General features: G+C 36.9%; 1 long non-coding RNA gene across 1 annotated transcript; it reads right to left on the bottom strand.

The window, feature by feature from the left end:
• Positions 1-12204: 12204 nt before the first annotated feature.
• Positions 12205-13118, bottom strand: LOC113078338 (uncharacterized). Its single transcript, XR_003281486.1, has 2 exons — positions 12958-13118; positions 12205-12886 (listed from the first exon to the last, which is right to left on the bottom strand). It is a non-coding gene; the product is annotated as an uncharacterized LOC113078338 (long non-coding RNA).
• Between the last annotated feature and the right edge of the window lie 5128 nt (positions 13119-18246).

Below are 18246 nucleotides of genomic sequence, written 5' to 3'. Positions count from 1 at the left end.
CATGTCTTCACTACAGTAGAAGTGGTGGGTGCTGTTCATATCTGCTGTTTTATAGGCGAACCGATTAGGGTTAACAGAGAATAGGTTTCTTCATGTCAACAGGAAACCATATATTTATTTTTGATATTATTAACTTTTATTTATTATATATATATATTATATATACATATATACACACATACATATATATATACAATATATATATAAATAATATATATATATTATATATATTAAATTAATATGTAATTTTGTTATCTTATATGCAGTTTTACTATTTAATTAGATTAGATAGATAGATAGATAGATAGATAGATAGATAGATAGACAGACAGACAGACAGACAGACAGATAGATAGATAGATAGATAGATATTATAGTATTATTTATCTCATTTAATTTATTTCTGACGTACTGAATTGAATCTACACAGAATATTAATGTAATTACATTTTACATGAAATCTACAAGATATAAATTATATATTTAATTTAAGTTTTTTTTTTCAAATGTATTATTTGTTTCTGACACTGAATTTACACAGGATTTTAATTTCATTTTTAATTTATTTGATTTTTTTTGCCCTTATCTCTCTGACCTTTGTAATAGATTCAGTGTACTCTTTTATGTAAATGAGCTGTGTTGTGATTGGCTGTCCTCTTGACATGAGAAAACAAGCAACACTTACAGGTTGCAGTTTGACTGTCAGGTCCAATATAGTTTTCTCTGCTGCCTTTTATAGTCTTACTGAAAGTGAAGACACATATTGTGTTAATTATTTATTGACTCAGCTAATGGCTGTTCCCCGTACAGACACAGACCTATGAGATCATCCTGACGCTGGGACAGGCGTTTGAGGTGGCATATCAGATGGCTCTCCAGGCACAGAAGGCCCGTCGTCACAGTTCATATGCTGGCCCAGCCTCCGAAAACATAGAAACCAAGACCACCAGGCCCACCTCTCAGTCCCGCAACAGTATGCGCCGCTCCACCGTGAGTATGAGTTCAGCTCATGATTACTTTAATTGATTACTTCAGAAAATTGTTCTCCCACAGTTTGTAGCATTTACAGTATTGCACTTACAATGGAGTTCAAATGTGCAGCTTATGTGTTTGTGTTCAAATAAACTTCTTCTGATTCTGTACAAAATTGTGTTTCAGAATTGGGTTTGTAATGTTGTCTAGTGGGATGTAGTTTGTTCTACGTAAATGTCCCATATTAGTATCCTTTGTGCATACTGTGTGAAAATTACCCGTCTGTTTAATGCTAATAAGTCTTTTCACTAAAATGTATTGCAAAGCATTGTCCTCCATTATAAAATGCATCACTCTAAACACAATTTTTGCTTGCTTATACAAACTGTGGGATGAGTCAAAATGATTTTCTGTGTTTATCAACAGCTTGTCACAGATGCTTTTGTTGAAAATACCCAGAATCGATAGACTTCAATCAAAGTTAATGTCATGTTTAATGAGTGATTCACAATTTCTCAAGGTTTTTTCTAAATGTCTTAAGGTCCTTCATCACAGATTGTTTTTACAAAGCATTATTTTCTGGAGTTTATATATTCTCATTTACACAGCTGCATTTGCATTTATGTCAGTTTAAATATGGCATCAACTCTAACGAAAGTCAGTTTTAATCACAGCACAAGCTTAATTCCTATTTGTGTCCAGTTTATTGTGGGATTGATTTTTAATAGCTTATTTTTTGATGATTTTAAGTGTTGATTAGTTTCAATTCATGGGTCATTTCTATTCTGCAATACCGTCTGAACTTTTACGCTTGTGTTTCTAGTAAACGATAGCAAATGTTCAGACATTGGTTTTGGTCAAGTGCAAACTTTATTAAATATGATGCAATTATTTACAGATTGCAAGACAATAAACATGATGGAAATGAAGAGCTAATGTTATCCATTGTTGATTAATGGATGTTATTATGGATGTAAAAGTTGAAAATATCGTACTCATTTCTGTAATATCAAGCTGGATTGAATGTTTTAGAGTGAGACAGCAGATATAAATAAATCGCCAAAAACATTCCCTAGAAAACATATTGATTAGAAAAGAAAGAAAAATGAAGAAATGCCAAGAATAGTTTTGAATACGTTTTTCATGTTAAAACATCTAAAACCAAGTTAGTGGAAATCATTTAAAATTCCCCTTCCAGTTCAAATAGGATAAAAGATCATATGATTTCCATCTTTAAAACTGTTCTTTATTAAGACATATATATGAATGTGTGGTAATAATGTACTGGTATGTTAGGAATGACCACATGATCATGGAACACGTTAGTTTGTGTCAAAGAGGTGTCCCTCCAGTCCCATGTGACCTGGAGCACAAAACAGTCTTAAGTCGATGGGGTATTTTGTAGTAATAGCCAAAATATATTGTATGAGTCAAAATTATTGATTTTTCTTTTATGCCAAAAATCATTTGGATTTAAGTAAAGATCATGTTCCATGAAAATATTTTGTACATTTCCAACTGTAAATATTTTAAAACTTGATTTTTGATTAGTAATATGCATTGCTAAGAACTTCATTTGGACAACTTTAAGGGCCATTTTCTCAATATTTAGATTTTTTTGCACCCTCAGATTCCAGAAACCATACATCAATTGAAATATTATTTATTCAGCTTTCAAATTAATGCTGAAAAAATTGACCCTTATGACTGTTTTTGTGGTTCAGGGTCACACAGTATATGTCTTTATTTTGTTGCCGTAATCCTGTAATCTGTGTCTCTGTGCTTCTGCCCGGTCCTCCTTCCCAGGGTGCACCTGTGCTTGAATGCTGCTGCTGTTACTGTCACACGTGCTCCGCCCACCGCCCCTCCTACCTCCCGCTGCCCTCTATCAGCCCTGGAGTTCAGGTTCTGCTCTCTCTCTCTCTCTCTTCCTCACATTCCAGCACTCTTCTTCCTGCTACGTCTCTGGTTTTCTCTATCTTCCCTGCCACTTATTCACTTTACTAATTTTCCTGTTACGTTCCCAGTTTTCCCTGTTATCCACCTATTTTTCCCTCCCCCATATACATTTTTGGTTGACACTAGCAACAGGTCACAACTTAAAAATGTGGTATAAGTAAAATCGTTTAAAAAGTTTAAAGGTTGCAATCATGTACAAAATCCAAGGATGAGAATATGTTGTGTCATTGGCAAATTCTTGCTTTGGCCTGAGGATGTGCTCGACATGTCAACAGAATAAATATAGGTTTGTTTAAACAAATCTCACAAAACCTGTCAAGAACATACCTGTCCGGATGATATTTCACTCCAAAAGCAAATAAGAAATTATTTTTTCATTAAAAAAATTATGCCTTTGTTGTAAGCATTGAATTGTTTTGCATTGCGACATTATTTTGAAGACAATTAAGAATGAATAAAATGGCAATTTACTATTATATGTGCGTATACATTTTTTATTTATTTTAGTATTTTTACTTCATTTTAGTGAATTTAATATTACTTAATCCTAACAATAAGACAAATTACTATGGTTATTAAAATGTGTGCATAATTGTATTGTGCACAAAATAATGTCACAGTCCAAACTCTCTTGGATCGTAGGCTTAATTTTAATGTTTGCAAAATGTAATTTCTAAATGGATCTTGGAGTGAAATGTGACCCAGACATGTTTTCGGGGGAATTATTCAGTTATACTTCACAGATCACTATATGGTACTTCAATTGGGTTCACCATGCTTGGAGTAATGTCTTCAAAATGACCAGAAAACAACATTTCATAAAGTGGAAGCAAAAGTTTGTCGCCTAACAATGTCATTGAGAGGACTTTTCAAAAACAAAGTATTGCATTTTAAGCAATACTTAAAATGTTGCGTCAGCAAGCAACATTGGAGACAGCTATCCTACATTCACACTTTGTCAAATTCAAAACGTTCACTTTTTTTTGAAAACGACTTGAAATGACAGTATCAGGCGAACTTCTTAAAAAGACACTATTTTTAGATTGTGTGCAAATTGAATTCAAGAATCCATTTGTCTATTAACCTAGCAGATAGACTGAGCTTCTGTTTGTGAATAAACGCTCAAACCAGCATCAGGTCCAGATATCAGTGTTGTTGTCTGTGGTGATGGTGTTCATCCTCAACGGTCATCTCCGCACTTGTGTGAAATGTGGGTTTCCGTTGGCTGCCATTCTCTCCTGCAGTCTCACTCCTCGCTCCTGCTTCTCCGGCAGATCGACCCTCTGGAGCCGGAAATGGACCTGCAGTCCCTGGGCAGCACCAGTTGGCTCTACGAACCACGGGAGTCCTCCAGGCCTTCGAGTAGCACCAAGTATGAGACCACCATATTTTGAAGCAGGGCACGGCCAATCCTTGTCCAATCCCGCCTGCTGCCCTATTTCAACCCCAAAACTCGAGTGCCCTGTGCCTTCTCACTGTGATTTGTAGCCTCCCTCAGGGCAAGACTACTTCCCACTCCAGTCTCGACCCCGGCCCTTGCCTGCATTGCTCTCTCAGAGAGCCGTATGCCTCCACCTTCCCTTTTTGGCGTATTGACCGATGAACAATTTCTGGAATCCCTGGATTTGCCGTATAACCAGCCTCCTCTAACTCTTCCGTCATTGTCCGAAATCGCCTCTGAAAGCTGCCCTATTTTATACATTACGCTGAATGTTTACGGTTCGGTCCCTCGTATCAGAGGGTTCTCTATCAGAAAACCTCCGAACTTGACTCGAACACTTGTAGCATTTCTACATCACATCTGGATGGACATGTCAGCGGAACTTTATTAGAAATGAGTATATCCATGAACTCTCTGCCTGCAACAGCAATACTAGATCTGTTTTTCAAGTTTACATACATTCACGATCATGAATGCAACGCAACACAGCTTCCCATCGCCGCTCGTCCAACCCTGTAGCACTAGATTACTCCCCCCACCCCTTCAGTTCTTCACTTGGGTCTGTCATCTCGATTCACATCCAGTGCTTCCTTTTGTCTTACCAGGCATCTGCAGCTCTGTGGCCCTCGAAGAAGAGAGCGTTTAGAGGTTTGGAATTGAAATGCAATGCGGTTTTAATGGGAAGAGTAGAATACAGCCCCAAGAAAATGGAATAACCAAGACAACATTGCATTCTGTTTTCTCGTTGGAATTTAATTGTCATTTAAATCTAATAAGGGAATCCATTTGGTTTCGTAAAGTTCTATATTTGTAACTTTACATTGTTAACATCACATAGTAAGTGTGTGTATAACCTCTATGTTCATTTTGTGATTGATGATTTGTTCTGTAAAATTGTTTACCTCTGAGATTTTCCACTACAAAGTAATTTGCAGAGAGTATTTTCGTAGACATAAAAATAGTAAATGTTACTACTTTCAGTTGCTAAAAAATTCCCACAGTGACAATTGTCTTTAGAGAGAAGATAATGAAGGCAAGAAAAGAAAAAGCACTAAGGAAAAAAAGGCTTATGCATATTGTGACAATGTACTGAAAGTTTTGAAAACCACTCTAAGTTTGCGCCACTTTGTTAATTCACAAAAAAAAAAAAAAAAAATTGTGTATTAGACATCTGCTGTTTTACTTTGGCTAAATGGCACAAGTCAATTTTACATTCTTGATGTTTTATGTGTTGTCTTGTTTCATGTTCCACGTTCACACTGCGGCTAAGTACAATTTTTTTTCACTCATAGTTTTAAAGGAGTAACAACCACATTTGTAAACCAAATTCACACACAGAACATTTAAAGGGACAGTTCACACAAACATTTGTAATCCTATCATCATTTACTCAAACTCAAGTTGTTCCAAACCTGTATGATTTTCATTCTTCCGTTGAACACAAAAGAAGATATTTTGTTGCTAGCAGCCAGTGACTTCCACAGTATGGAAAAAAATATACAATGGAAGTCAATGGCTACCTTTAACTGTTTGTTTGCTAACATTCTTCAAAAGATATATTTAGTTCAATGGAGAACATTTTATTTTATATATAATTACATAGATCAGTGTTTATAACCGTTGTTGCTATTGTGAACCTTGTCAGGCATTTTGCATTCAGAAAAGACTCCTGTATTTCGTACACATACAGAATGATAATTCAGGAGATTAATTTCTCATTTAAACGCTGTTGTTGCTTCCAAAACATTGCAGTGTGAACATGGCTGGTTTTTATCGTGTAGAAAGGACCGTTCGCTTGAGGTTGATTCTGGATGTTAAGTTACTTCTGAACTGCACTGTTTGTCTCTCATGTCTGGTTTTATGAAGTTATCTGTTAAAGTTGTGCTAATTTTTTGTGACTGTGTTGCACATCCTCAACTTCCAGACATCACAATCATCCTCACTCATTAACAAACATCGTTTGCCATCGTTTTGTCCCATTTCCTAACTCAAGATTGCCAAAGAGGCTAACTCAAGATTAATTTCACTTATGATGTCACATCCTGTAATGTGAAATTTGAGTATTACTTTTCAGAAATGCTGGATCACATTTTGAATATTTACAATTTAATTTATCAGTCCTATCTAGGCTCTGACAACTTTATAGAGATTTTAGAGCATTCCAATTTCTGAATTCCAATATATTTTTCCTTGTGTAGCTGACTCCACCTTTCAAGTTTCCGGACACCAAGGTGTGAATTGAAGGGGACTCAGGTGAAACTTTATGTGTGAGTCCAAATGAGGAAGAAATTGAGTGAGTATGCAAGAGAGAAAGAGAAATGCAAAATTAGCACTTAACTGCCGTACCAAACAGACTGTCCAAAGTGTCTCCTACTGCAAAAATAAACTTGAATACGGACATTACTCAGCCGATAAACAGATTTGCTGGTGATGTGGAAATGGACGTTACACATCGATAATAAAATATGAATCAGCATGATATTCAGTTTGACTGATTCTCACAAAGCAATGTCATATTTCACCCCAACATCAAAAGCAAGATGCTTGAAGCAAATTAATCCTGTTTTCAAGACTATTAAGATTGTTTGCATTGCAGGCATTCATTTCTAGAAAAATTTGGCTGGAAAATCTGTAACATGGGCAGAAAACATTATAATTACTGTATTAGAATCAGCATGAATTAAATATAGTACAACCAAGACGAATACTTAGAAATTGTACTCTATTTAATTATTTTCTCAGTATGTAAACAAGCATTTTGGGTTGTAATTTGCTTCATTTTCATGAAAAATCCTAAAAATAGGTTTTGTTTGCTTCTTATTTTGATTTTGGGGGAGAAAGGTGAAGTTTTTTTCATGAGATTCACTCATTTATGTTATTAAAAGCAAACAAGCAGAAATTTGTTGGATCTCTGGAAAACTGGACTTCTCTTTCCTAAACACTGTGTGAACACTGTACGTTTAGTGTTGAATGTTTCCTCTTAAACTGTGGTTTATTTTCATACAGAGAAGGACTTTGTGAGGGACATTACCTAAAAATAATCTTTTTGGACTCACTTGGTGTACATTATAGAACTGCTTGGTGAAGATTTGTGCCATTTAAAACAAAATGGGTCCAAATGTGGACCTGAAATGGAAACTTTGTGGTTGAAAAGAAGTACTTTTATGTAAATCAGCAAAAATATTTATACTTGTATGAGAAGCGTCCAGCTAAATCGAAATCAAACCAGAGGTTGATGCAATGATCTTACTGTGAAATAGCAAAGATGTAGCATACTTAGGCTATTGATTTGCCATATGAAAACAGAGCTGAATTAAATGTCACTTTATTGCCACATATCATAAAGCCTCGCATCACAACAAGTGTTTTATTTTTATAGTTAGCAGGTTCTTTGTCTTAATGGAAAAGAAAATGCAAATTAAAATATGTGCAGCTGTGGAACAGAATGATTTGCAGAAAAGGAGAAAAACTCCAAACCCCTCAGGCAACTTGTCCCTGGCTTCCTCTTTGAATTCACTTGATTTCTTTTGAACGTCACATAATTGGAGCAAATATTGACAAACGATTAAAAGGGTTAGTTCACCCAAATAGCAAAATTATGTCATTAATAACTTACCCTCATGTTGTTCCAAACCCGTAAGTCCTCCGTTTGTCTTCAGAACACAGTTTAAGATATTTTAGATTTAGTCCAAGAGCTCTCAGTCCCTCCATTGAAGCTGTGTGTACGGTATACTGTCCATGTCCAGAAAGGTAAGAAAAACATCATCAAAGTAGTCCATGTGACATCAGAGGGTCAGTTAGAATTTTTGAAGCATCGAAAAAAAGAATTTGGTCCAAAAATAGCAAAAACTATGACTTTATTCAGCATTGTCTTCTCTTCCGTGTCTGTTATGAGAGAGAGTTCAAATCAAAGCAGTTTGTGATATCCGGTTCACGAACGAATCATTCGATGTAACCGGATCTTTTTGAACCACTTCACCAAATCGAACTGAATCATTTTAAATGGTTCACGTCTCCACTACGCTTTAATCCACAAATGACTTAAGCTGTTAACTTTTTTAATGTGTCTGACACTCCCTCTGGGTCAAAACAAACCAATAATTAGGGGTAATTCATTTACTCAAACAGTACACTGACTGAACCGCTGTGAAGAGAGAACTGAAGATGAACACCGAGCCGAGCCAGATAACGAACAACAGACTGACTCGTTCACGAGTCAAGAATAATAATAATAATTTATAATAATAATTCCTTTATTTATTATTTATATAGCGCTTTTCTAGGCACTCAAAGCGCTTTACATAGACAGGGGGTATCTCCTCATCCACCACCAGTGTGCAGCATCCACCTGGATGATGCGACGGCAGCCATATTGCGCCAGAACGCCCACCACACACCAGCTTGTGGAGAGGAGACGGAGTGATGAAGCCGATCAGTGGATATGGGGATTGTTAGGAGGGCATGATGGTCAGAGGCCAATGGGCGAATTTAGCCAGGATGCCGAGGTCACACCTCTACTCTTTTCGAAAGAAAATTTTTAATGACCACAGAGAGTCAGGACCTCGTTTTAACGTCTCATCCGAAGGACGGTGCTCGTTGACAGTATAGTGTCCCCATCACTACACTGGGGCGCTAGGACCCACACAGACCACAGGGTGAGCACCCCCTGCTGGCCTCACTAGCACCTCTTCCAGCAGCAACCTAGTTTTCTCAGAGGTCTCCCATCCAGGTACTGACCAGGCTCAGCCCTGCTTAGCTTCAGTGGGCAACCGGTCTTGGGCTCCAGGGTGATATGGCTGCCGGCATAGAACAGTTTCTGTCAGACGCGTCCGATTCGAGAACCGAGTCGCTGATGATACTGTGCATGTGTGATTCAGCGTGAAGAAGACTGACACACAGCGAGTATGAACTGAACTGATTCTTTTGGTGATTCATTCTGAACTGATTCTGTGCTAGAGTTATGAGCCCAGGTAAACTGAAGGCTTGAATCAAGGGCAATCATCGCCAGTGACGCCATTACGTAGAGCCCAAAAGAACCGGTGAACCGTTTTCTTCAACGGGTTAAATACTCCGGGATATTGGTTTGTTTAAAGGGAGTGTCAGCCACATTAAAAAGGTTAGCAGCTTAAGTCATTTGTGAACTGGTTCAAAAAGATCCGGTTTCATCAAATGATTTGTTTGTGAACCGGATATCACAAACTGCTTTGATATGAACTCTCTCTCACAACAGATACGGAAGAGAAGACAATGCTGAATAAAGTCATCGTTTTTGCTATTTTTGGACCAAAATGTATTTTCGATGTTTCAAAAAATTCTAACTGACCCTCTGATGTCATGTGGACTACTTTGATGATGTTTTTCTTACCTTTCTGGACATGGACAGTATACCGTACACAGCTTCAATGGAGGGACTGAGAGCTCTTGGACTAAATTAAAAGTATCTTAAACTGTGTTCCGAAGATAAACGGAGGTCTTATGGATTTGGAACAACATGAGGGTGAGTCATTAATGGCATAATTTTGCTATTTGGGTGAACTAACCCTTTTACACCAATTACATAAGTATCCTCTCTTCTTCCTGGTTGGAAAGAGTGTGAGGATGTCAGAAACACACCAGGATCAGGACAGAATGCTTGCACTTGAAAACACAATATAAAACACAGCTGTTGTAAAGTGACTACGATTAAAGTTCTAACAAATGTACCTTTTGTCCTGAATGTTCATACTACTCTGTATGTTCATTCCATTTAATCCAAGAATAATCATTATACTCTCTCAATGCCATTGAACTAATAAATTCAATAGACCTTTTGCTCTGTTTTGGTCTTGTGTTTCAATTGCATTCAATTTGAATTTAGCATACTCTGGCTTTGATTATAGTTATCAAGATGTATATTACTGACCAAGTTTCTAGTCAAATGTTATACAAGCAGACCACATAAAAACATGCCAGATTTTTTTTTCCGCCCGACGACACCGGCCGAGCGGGATTTTACATCATCCAAGGCCCAGGCATCACTTGCGTAGGTCCAGCCGTTGGTGGCCGCATACTTGGACCTACAAGAAAGCCAGAGGATTAAATTCAGATCGATAAATAATAATAATAATAATAATATATATATATATATATATATATATATATATATATATATATATAGGTCCTTCTCAAAAAATTTGCATATTGTGAAAAAGTTCATTATTTTCCATAATGTAATGATAAAAATTAAACTTTCATATATTTTAGATTCATTGCACACCAACTGAAATATTTCAGGTCTTTTATTGTTTTAATACTGATGATTTTGGCATACAGCTCATGAAAACCCAAAATTTACTTAAGTAAAATTATATGCCAGTGTGGTAATAAAAATAATCTTAATGCAAATGGAAAACAAGATCATTCTGAGTGTCTATTACTAAGAACAAATCTACTACACATAAGGTTAAATACGACACATGTGAATAATGGCTTCAATGGTGTAGGCAGTAATGTTTTGGGCACGGAAAACTAGCTTTTAACGCGATTGATTGGGTTTGAGTCCAGCTTTTGCCAAGTTTGTTCTTCTCACTTTTCCCATCACATGCACATTAGAATTTATTTTCAATAAAAAAGAACAATCTGTTATTATTGCGTCCTGTTAATGCAAAATAATACTGATGTGCAAATGGGCCTAGTATGTATCTGCCAGCATATTTGTCTTACTCTATTGGCAGATCATTTATAAAATAAGAAAAATGCACTTAAAATTTTATTAGTAATATTATTATTTTATATATATTTTTTGCCCATGAGATACCATAAAAAAGATTAGCTATTAGTTAATTAATCTAATATTCTGCCAGTTATCACGTATGATATTATAACATTGATAAGAATTACATTTGTATCGAGTCTGAAGTATGCAGAGAGCTTTTTGGCGGGAGCTTTTGTCATGGTGAATCATAACATCGGCACTCCATTGATAATGGCTTTTTATAGTTGTGGTGCACGCGCTTAACTCAGAGTCAGTCAATTTAGAGTTCATTAAACCAACTCATTTCAGCTGTTCTGTAACCGAAAACTCAGTTTCCCATCTCAGGGTAAGTCAACTCAGAGTTCAAGTTTAAATTCATGGTTGGTTGAACCTCCTTATTGAAACGGGCCCCAGGTGAATAAAAATCCAAAATGTAGTTTTTGTTATTTTAGTGAACTAAAACCCATCTTAAACAATGCACATCGTGGATTTCACACAAATTAAATTTTATGTAAATCATCCATGCTAACACGTTTTCTATTTTCTTTTCTTTCTTTTTTAAGTAGACATTTCACTGTCTAGACTTATTTTTCATACTCAGAGTTTCAAAGTTTTTCTCACTCAAGTGGACATGATGAGACTGCAGAAAGCACATCTTATTTGCTTTAATTATTTTACAAAAGCGCAATGTTTCCTTTTTAATCTCAGTGCACACAAATAAATGTGGAGTCTTTCCGGATTCAAAAGATTTATTACTTTTATCTGTATGACCAAAAATTATGAAGTATTTTAAGGGCAAGTGAGAGCGCCGCACCGCACCACTCAACCCTCTGTCAAATAGAATTGTGTTCAAAATGTTTGAAGCTAATTAAATGATGGCTTAGCTTAAAGAGCTAGCTCTTGTCGAAGAGTAGTTGGTAAGAGTAGGTAAGACTGGCTCCGCCTCGTGTTTGGGTGGGAACATGACCATTTTTTTGACGTCAGTATTATGTGGTCTCAAAGTGTTTCAGAAAGGATGTTGCATGGTTAACAGAAAATTTACACTTTTTTTGGAATTCAGAGCTCACACTTTTGAAAAACAGAGATCACAGAGTTAATATATTGCGGTTTCTGATTTATTGCAGAGTAAGTGAAAAAAAATCTAGTTGATATTCTGATAAATCTTGTTCACTTCTACATTCAATAAACTTTCTGCCCGGTTTTTGTCGTGTTTGAATTGCATGTGATTTTAGCATATTCTGACTTTAGGAGTTATCAAGACGTACATTGAGTTTCGAGTCGAATGTTACACAAGCAGACCACATGAAAACATGGCAAAAAAAAAAAAAAAAAAAAAAAAAAAAAAAAAACACATGAACAACAAGATGAAAATCCACCTAACAGTACATAACAAAACGTCCATGTAATTGATACACATACACAAACCCCTCACGCAAAACACTATGGTCTGTAAGAAATATGCAGAAAGCTAATGGAAGGTTCATTAATTTACAAGAAACCGTGATAGTCCGAGTCACTCGCATTTTATTGAACTGCAGACATCAACGCAGATGGGCAATATAACTCTTCGATCGACTTTAAAACCAGTGTGGATATTTAGCAGAGTCGTTTTCGGATATCTGGGTTTGTAATCATAGCACGGTGGCTTTACATTATAGGTCGCACGACTCGCACCATAGAAGATCTAATGGCCGGCATCATTGGCCGAGCGGGAGTTTGCATCATCCGAGGCCCAGGCATCACTTGCGTACTTCCAGCCGTTGGTGGCCTGATACTTGGACCTACAAGAAAGCCAGAGGATTAACTCAGATCGCATTTAAAAAAAAAACTCAAATTAACTAAGCAGCATTACCTGGTCCTCGAGGTATCATCCCAGGAGTAGTGCTACGGATCCCAGGAGTAGTGCTACGGATCACAGGCGGGCCACCCATTGGTGATAAGGGTCGTATGAACAGTCCATGCATGTTATTCCTTGTGAGCACTAGTGTGCGATAAATATCGGCCTTTAAATAATGCACACCTCGTCAGTAAAGACGGTTCTCTAACCAGCGGTAAATTCCATCAGGTGCTTGATTTCACAGAGCAGCTGTTGATCATCAGCGTGGATTTGAGCAGCTTGTGTGACATCAGCACTTGATGGAATTTACGGCTGATTAGAGAACAGTCTTTACTGACGAGATGCGCATTATTTAATGGCCGATATTTATCTTAGACCCCTACTTGTAAATTATGTTAATATTTAATCAATTCGTTAATGTAAAATCTCAATTTAGTGGTTGACCAACTGATTGCTGGAAAGCAAGGTGACTATGGCAATATATAAATAATACAATTTTATGTGGCATAAAAATTCTGAATCTAAATGTGTTAATATTATGTTAAGACAAGACATTGCAGGTGACCAGGGTAAAAAACATAAACTTATTTGATTTCATCATGCTCCTAGGTTCAAAATTCTTGTTTCGTTTTGTTCATATTAGGGATATTTTTTTATAAAATAATACTAACCCTAACACAGATAAAAAGGATTTTACACTTTAAAAGATCAAGAAATGAGTCAATACAGTTTATATCAAGTATGCCTATTAACAGGGGCGCTGCCAGGAATTTTGGGCCCCATGACAAAAAAAATCTAATTGGGCCCCGTCTGCGCAGCTGTTGTCACCACATCTCTAGGACCTAACTGTCCCATCAAAAGCTTTACATAACTCCAATCAAAGGCTTGCAACTGTCTTGCTGCTTGTAGTTCAATACTAGCACAATATTTACTGCTGGTGATTTGGAAATCTATGAACCTAACCTAGTCAGGAGCAGGATTTCTTCTGTAAAACCAGAGTTTCTTTCGGTCTCCTCCTCCTTTTTAAACACTTCATTGATGCATGCTGGAAAAATGCTCTTCTTACTAAGTCTTCCTTTATTAAATAAGATTTGATTATTTACAGAATTGCAAGACATTAAACATGATGGAAATTAATAGGTAAAGTTTTCCATTGTTGATTAGTGGATTGATAGTTAGCTTACATGACAAGAAAAATATTAATCTTGTTCTGTTTTGTTACTGTTTAATTGACAGGTTTTGAAATGTTGATATCGTACTCATTTCTGTAATATTATCAAGCTGGATTGAATGTTTTAGAGTGAGACACAGCAGATATAAATAAATCAGCAAAAACATTCCCTAGAAAACATATTGATTAGAAAAGTAAGAAAAATGAAGAAACGCCAAGAATAGTTTTGAATATGTATTTCATGTTAAAACATCTAAAACCAAGTTAGTGAAATCATTTAAAATGTTCATGTTCAAAGTTGTGCTAATTTCTTTGTGATTGTGTTGCAAATCCTCAACGTCCAGACATCACAATCATCCTCACTCATCGTTTGCCATCGTTTTGTCCCATTTCCTAACTCAAGATTGCCAAAGAGGCTAACTCAAGATTAATTTCACTTATGATGTCACATCCTGTAATGTGAACTTTGAGTATTACTTTTCAGAAATGCTGTATCACATTTTGAATATTTACAATTTAATTAGCAGTCCTGTCTGGGCTCTGACAACTTTATAGAGATTTTAGAGCGTTCCCATTTCTGAATTCCAATATATTTTTTCCTTGTGTAGCTGACTCCACCTTTCAAGTTTCCGGACACCAAGGTGTGAATTGAAGGGGACTCAGGTGAAACTTTGTTTAAGTCCAAATGAGGAAGAAATTGAGTGAGTATGCAAGAGAGAAAGAGAAATGCAAAATTAGCACTTAACTGCCGTACCAAACAGACTGTCCAAAGTTTTTCCTACTGCAAAAATAAACTTGAATACGGACATTAAAGCTGCAGTAGGTAACTCTTGACGCTCTAGCGGTTAATAAACAGAACTGCTTGTGTCTTGCGGAAGAACATCGTAGCCGGAACTACTTCTCTCTGTTTATGTCTATGAAGAATCACAAAGGTACTGGGTTACTCCACCGCATGCATGGCTAAAAGCTAAAGCTAGGAAGCAAAGCTACAAGCTAAAAGCATACTAAAAGCTGGCATGACTGATAGCAAAATCAGAGCTAAAACTAAAAGAAAACATGACTAATAGCAAAAGCTAAGAAGCATAGCTAAAACTAAAAGCAGAATTTTTATGGTGTCCTGAGTATTTAAACTGGCCTGTTGGCCACACCTCAAATGTTGTCTTGACCAATCAGATATTGTCTTGGCTCGGGGGTATCATAAATCATATCAAGCATGTGGTCCTAATTTTCTCGCTCTTGCAGGGTCTAATTTTGGACATGATTCCTATAACAAGAATATGATACATTTGACAAATAACTGATGGTCATGACTGTTTCAAGCTAACAGATTTGAACACGTACACACTAAACATGGATATGTATCTTTAAGCTATCCAATAGTTATTAAAAGACATACACAATAATTGATCATGACATGATAGTCAAATGTGTGGGTTACACATAAATGAATATGGAGTGAAGCGATGGACTGATATTCATTTATAAGTCCTTTTGAGTTCATTTTGGTCCATATATATGTAGAAAAGACAGTTTCTGTGTCATTATCTGACAAAGATTTCTGTGGAGACCAGAGGTTAAAAGGCCCCCCTCCCTTAGGAATTTCAGTCTTGTTCTGCTAGGTGGGGGAATTGTTTAAAGATATTGTGTATAACTCTCATGGGTTTACATGTGATGTCCGGCGTTGCATCTCAAATAATTGCGCCAAATTTGACAATCTCTTCTTCAAATTGAAAATGTCAATCATTGTTCTAGTGGTGTTAGGGCCCTTACATAGTCAACGCGAGAAACGCGAGCAAGCAACGTGAGCGACGCGCTCCCTTTCATAGTCTAAACAGTGGACGCAAGCGTCACGGGCGATGCGTGTATGCAATACACCGCTCACGCCACAGGGGGTAGTAGAGTCAGGGTGATATTAGTAGACTCGGGTCGCGTGATATTCAGATCACAATGGCATTCTGTTGCTGATTTTACATCGGCGGCAACAAAGGCATCGCAGAGATAAATGTGGATGAATACGTATAAGTTTGCATAATTTTTCCTCTTCGCCCTCCATTGTATTCAAACCTTCTTCTTATGTAAACACAATATACTTTAATTAATGTACAATACTTGCAATGTCGCCCCCACCAACTACGCATAGTATTGCGTGCATTGGCGCGTTACGTATCAAAAACTAGGACGACACATTTGGCTACGCACCGACGCACAATGCCGGCCGAAGCGTAACGATGCGTAGCCTCGGGGACGCGTATGCGTACAGATGCGTTGACTATGAAACGTCCCTTAATTTTGAAAGCTGTTCTGTGAAAGTTGGTTGGTTGGTACTCTTGCTTGGGACTTGTGGCACAGAATGTTTTATGATTTCCTGAGGAATTTGGCTCATGTTTCAAACACAGTCCTGATCAACTCTTTAATTTGTCTGATTCGAGTCAGATCGGCTACACCATCTTGAGTGTTTGCTTTTAGTTTCATCTAACCATAGAAGCCATTCCCATTTAACGTTCCAGTCATGTCTGCTAACTGAATATGCTTTACTTTGTTTTTGGATTAGGACAGTATAGACACATGTCCTCTTCCAGGCAGTTTTGTAAAAGTTTTCTGTTGATTGGAAATTCTTCATTATTGCCCTGATGGTGGAAATGGGAATTTTCACTGCTCTAACTCTTTTCTTATAGCCACTTCACCAATTTGTGAAGCTCAATTATCTTTTGCTGCAGATCAGAAATATATTTGTTTTTTTCTCATTGAGATTGAGGATTAAAGGAATTTGGGCTTTGTTTTCCCCACTGTTATATTTCTGTGAAACAGGTAGCTATATGATAGATAAGTTCATAATCACACTGACACGCTCAAAATTGTGAATATGAATGGGAATATACTTCAGAGATATTTTACTCGGTGTTGTGAATGTTTAATAAAAGATAAAAAGTATTAACAATGCAGATACATTTTCACAGCCTTCTTTGATCATATTTACCAAGGGTGCGGATATTTTTGGCCATGATTGTATGAAAACTGTAGGTCTTTAATTGCAAGCAAGCAGAAGTTTGTGGAATCTCTGGCAAACTGGACTTCTCTTTTCTGAGCACTGTACGTTTAGTGTTCAAGGTTTCCTCTTAAACTGGTTTATTATCATACCCAGAAGGACATTAACAGAATATACCTGAAAATGGTTTCTTTGGACTCTATGTACATTAAAGAACTGCTTGAGGATTTGTGCCATTTAAAACAAAATGGGTCCAAACGTGGACCTCAGATGGAAACAATATAAAACACCACTGTCGTAGAAGGTGAAGTGACTACGATTAAAGGAGGTCTAAGAAATGTACCTTTTGTCCTGAAGGTTCATTCCCCTTACTTCAAGAACGATCACTATACTCTCTCAATGCCATTAAACGAACAAATTCAGTAGACTTTTGCGCAGTTTTAGTCATGTTTGAAAAGGATTCAATTTTAGCATATTCTGGCTTGGGAGTCATCAAGAAACATTACGGACTGCCTTTCTAGTCAAATGTTATACAAGCAGACCACATGAAAACATGCCAGATTTTTATTTTTTATTTTCTCAAGTTCCAAAATTCCACCTAACAGTACAGAACCAAAACATCCATCAACATAAGTGAACATCATACACTAACCTTATGCAACACCCTATGGTCTGTCAGAAATATGAAGTGAAAGCCAATAGAAGGTTAAATTCCTTTTTACAAGAATCTGTGATAGAGTCACTTGCATTTTCAAAAAAAAAATGCACACAACCCACCACAGACGTCAATGCAAAAGGGCAATAAAACTCTTCGATCGACTGTAAAACCAGTGTGGATATGGATATTTGGCAGTCATTTGTGGATATCGGGTTAACCGAAGGAAGCAGGTCTAATGCCCTGCATTGGTTGGGCGGGATCTTGCATCATGCGTGGAACAGCCATCCCTTGCCTAGGTCCAGGCCTCACTTGCGTAGGTCCAGGTGGCAGTGTCTGCATACTTGGCCCTGCAAGAAAGCCACATGATTAACACAGATCACTATTAAGAAAAAATAAAATATCACTAAACAGCATTACCTGGTCCTCTAGGCATTGTGCCCTGAGAAGAGAAACGGGGCCGGAAAAGATGTCCACCTAAATACATGTTAT

This window comes from Carassius auratus, unplaced genomic scaffold, assembly GCF_003368295.1.
Source record: "Carassius auratus strain Wakin unplaced genomic scaffold, ASM336829v1 scaf_tig00025369, whole genome shotgun sequence".
In the NCBI taxonomy this organism is placed as follows: domain Eukaryota; kingdom Metazoa; phylum Chordata; class Actinopteri; order Cypriniformes; family Cyprinidae; genus Carassius; species Carassius auratus.
The sequence above is the reverse complement of the archived record's forward strand: the minus strand, read 5'-3'. Positions and strand labels throughout refer to the sequence as shown.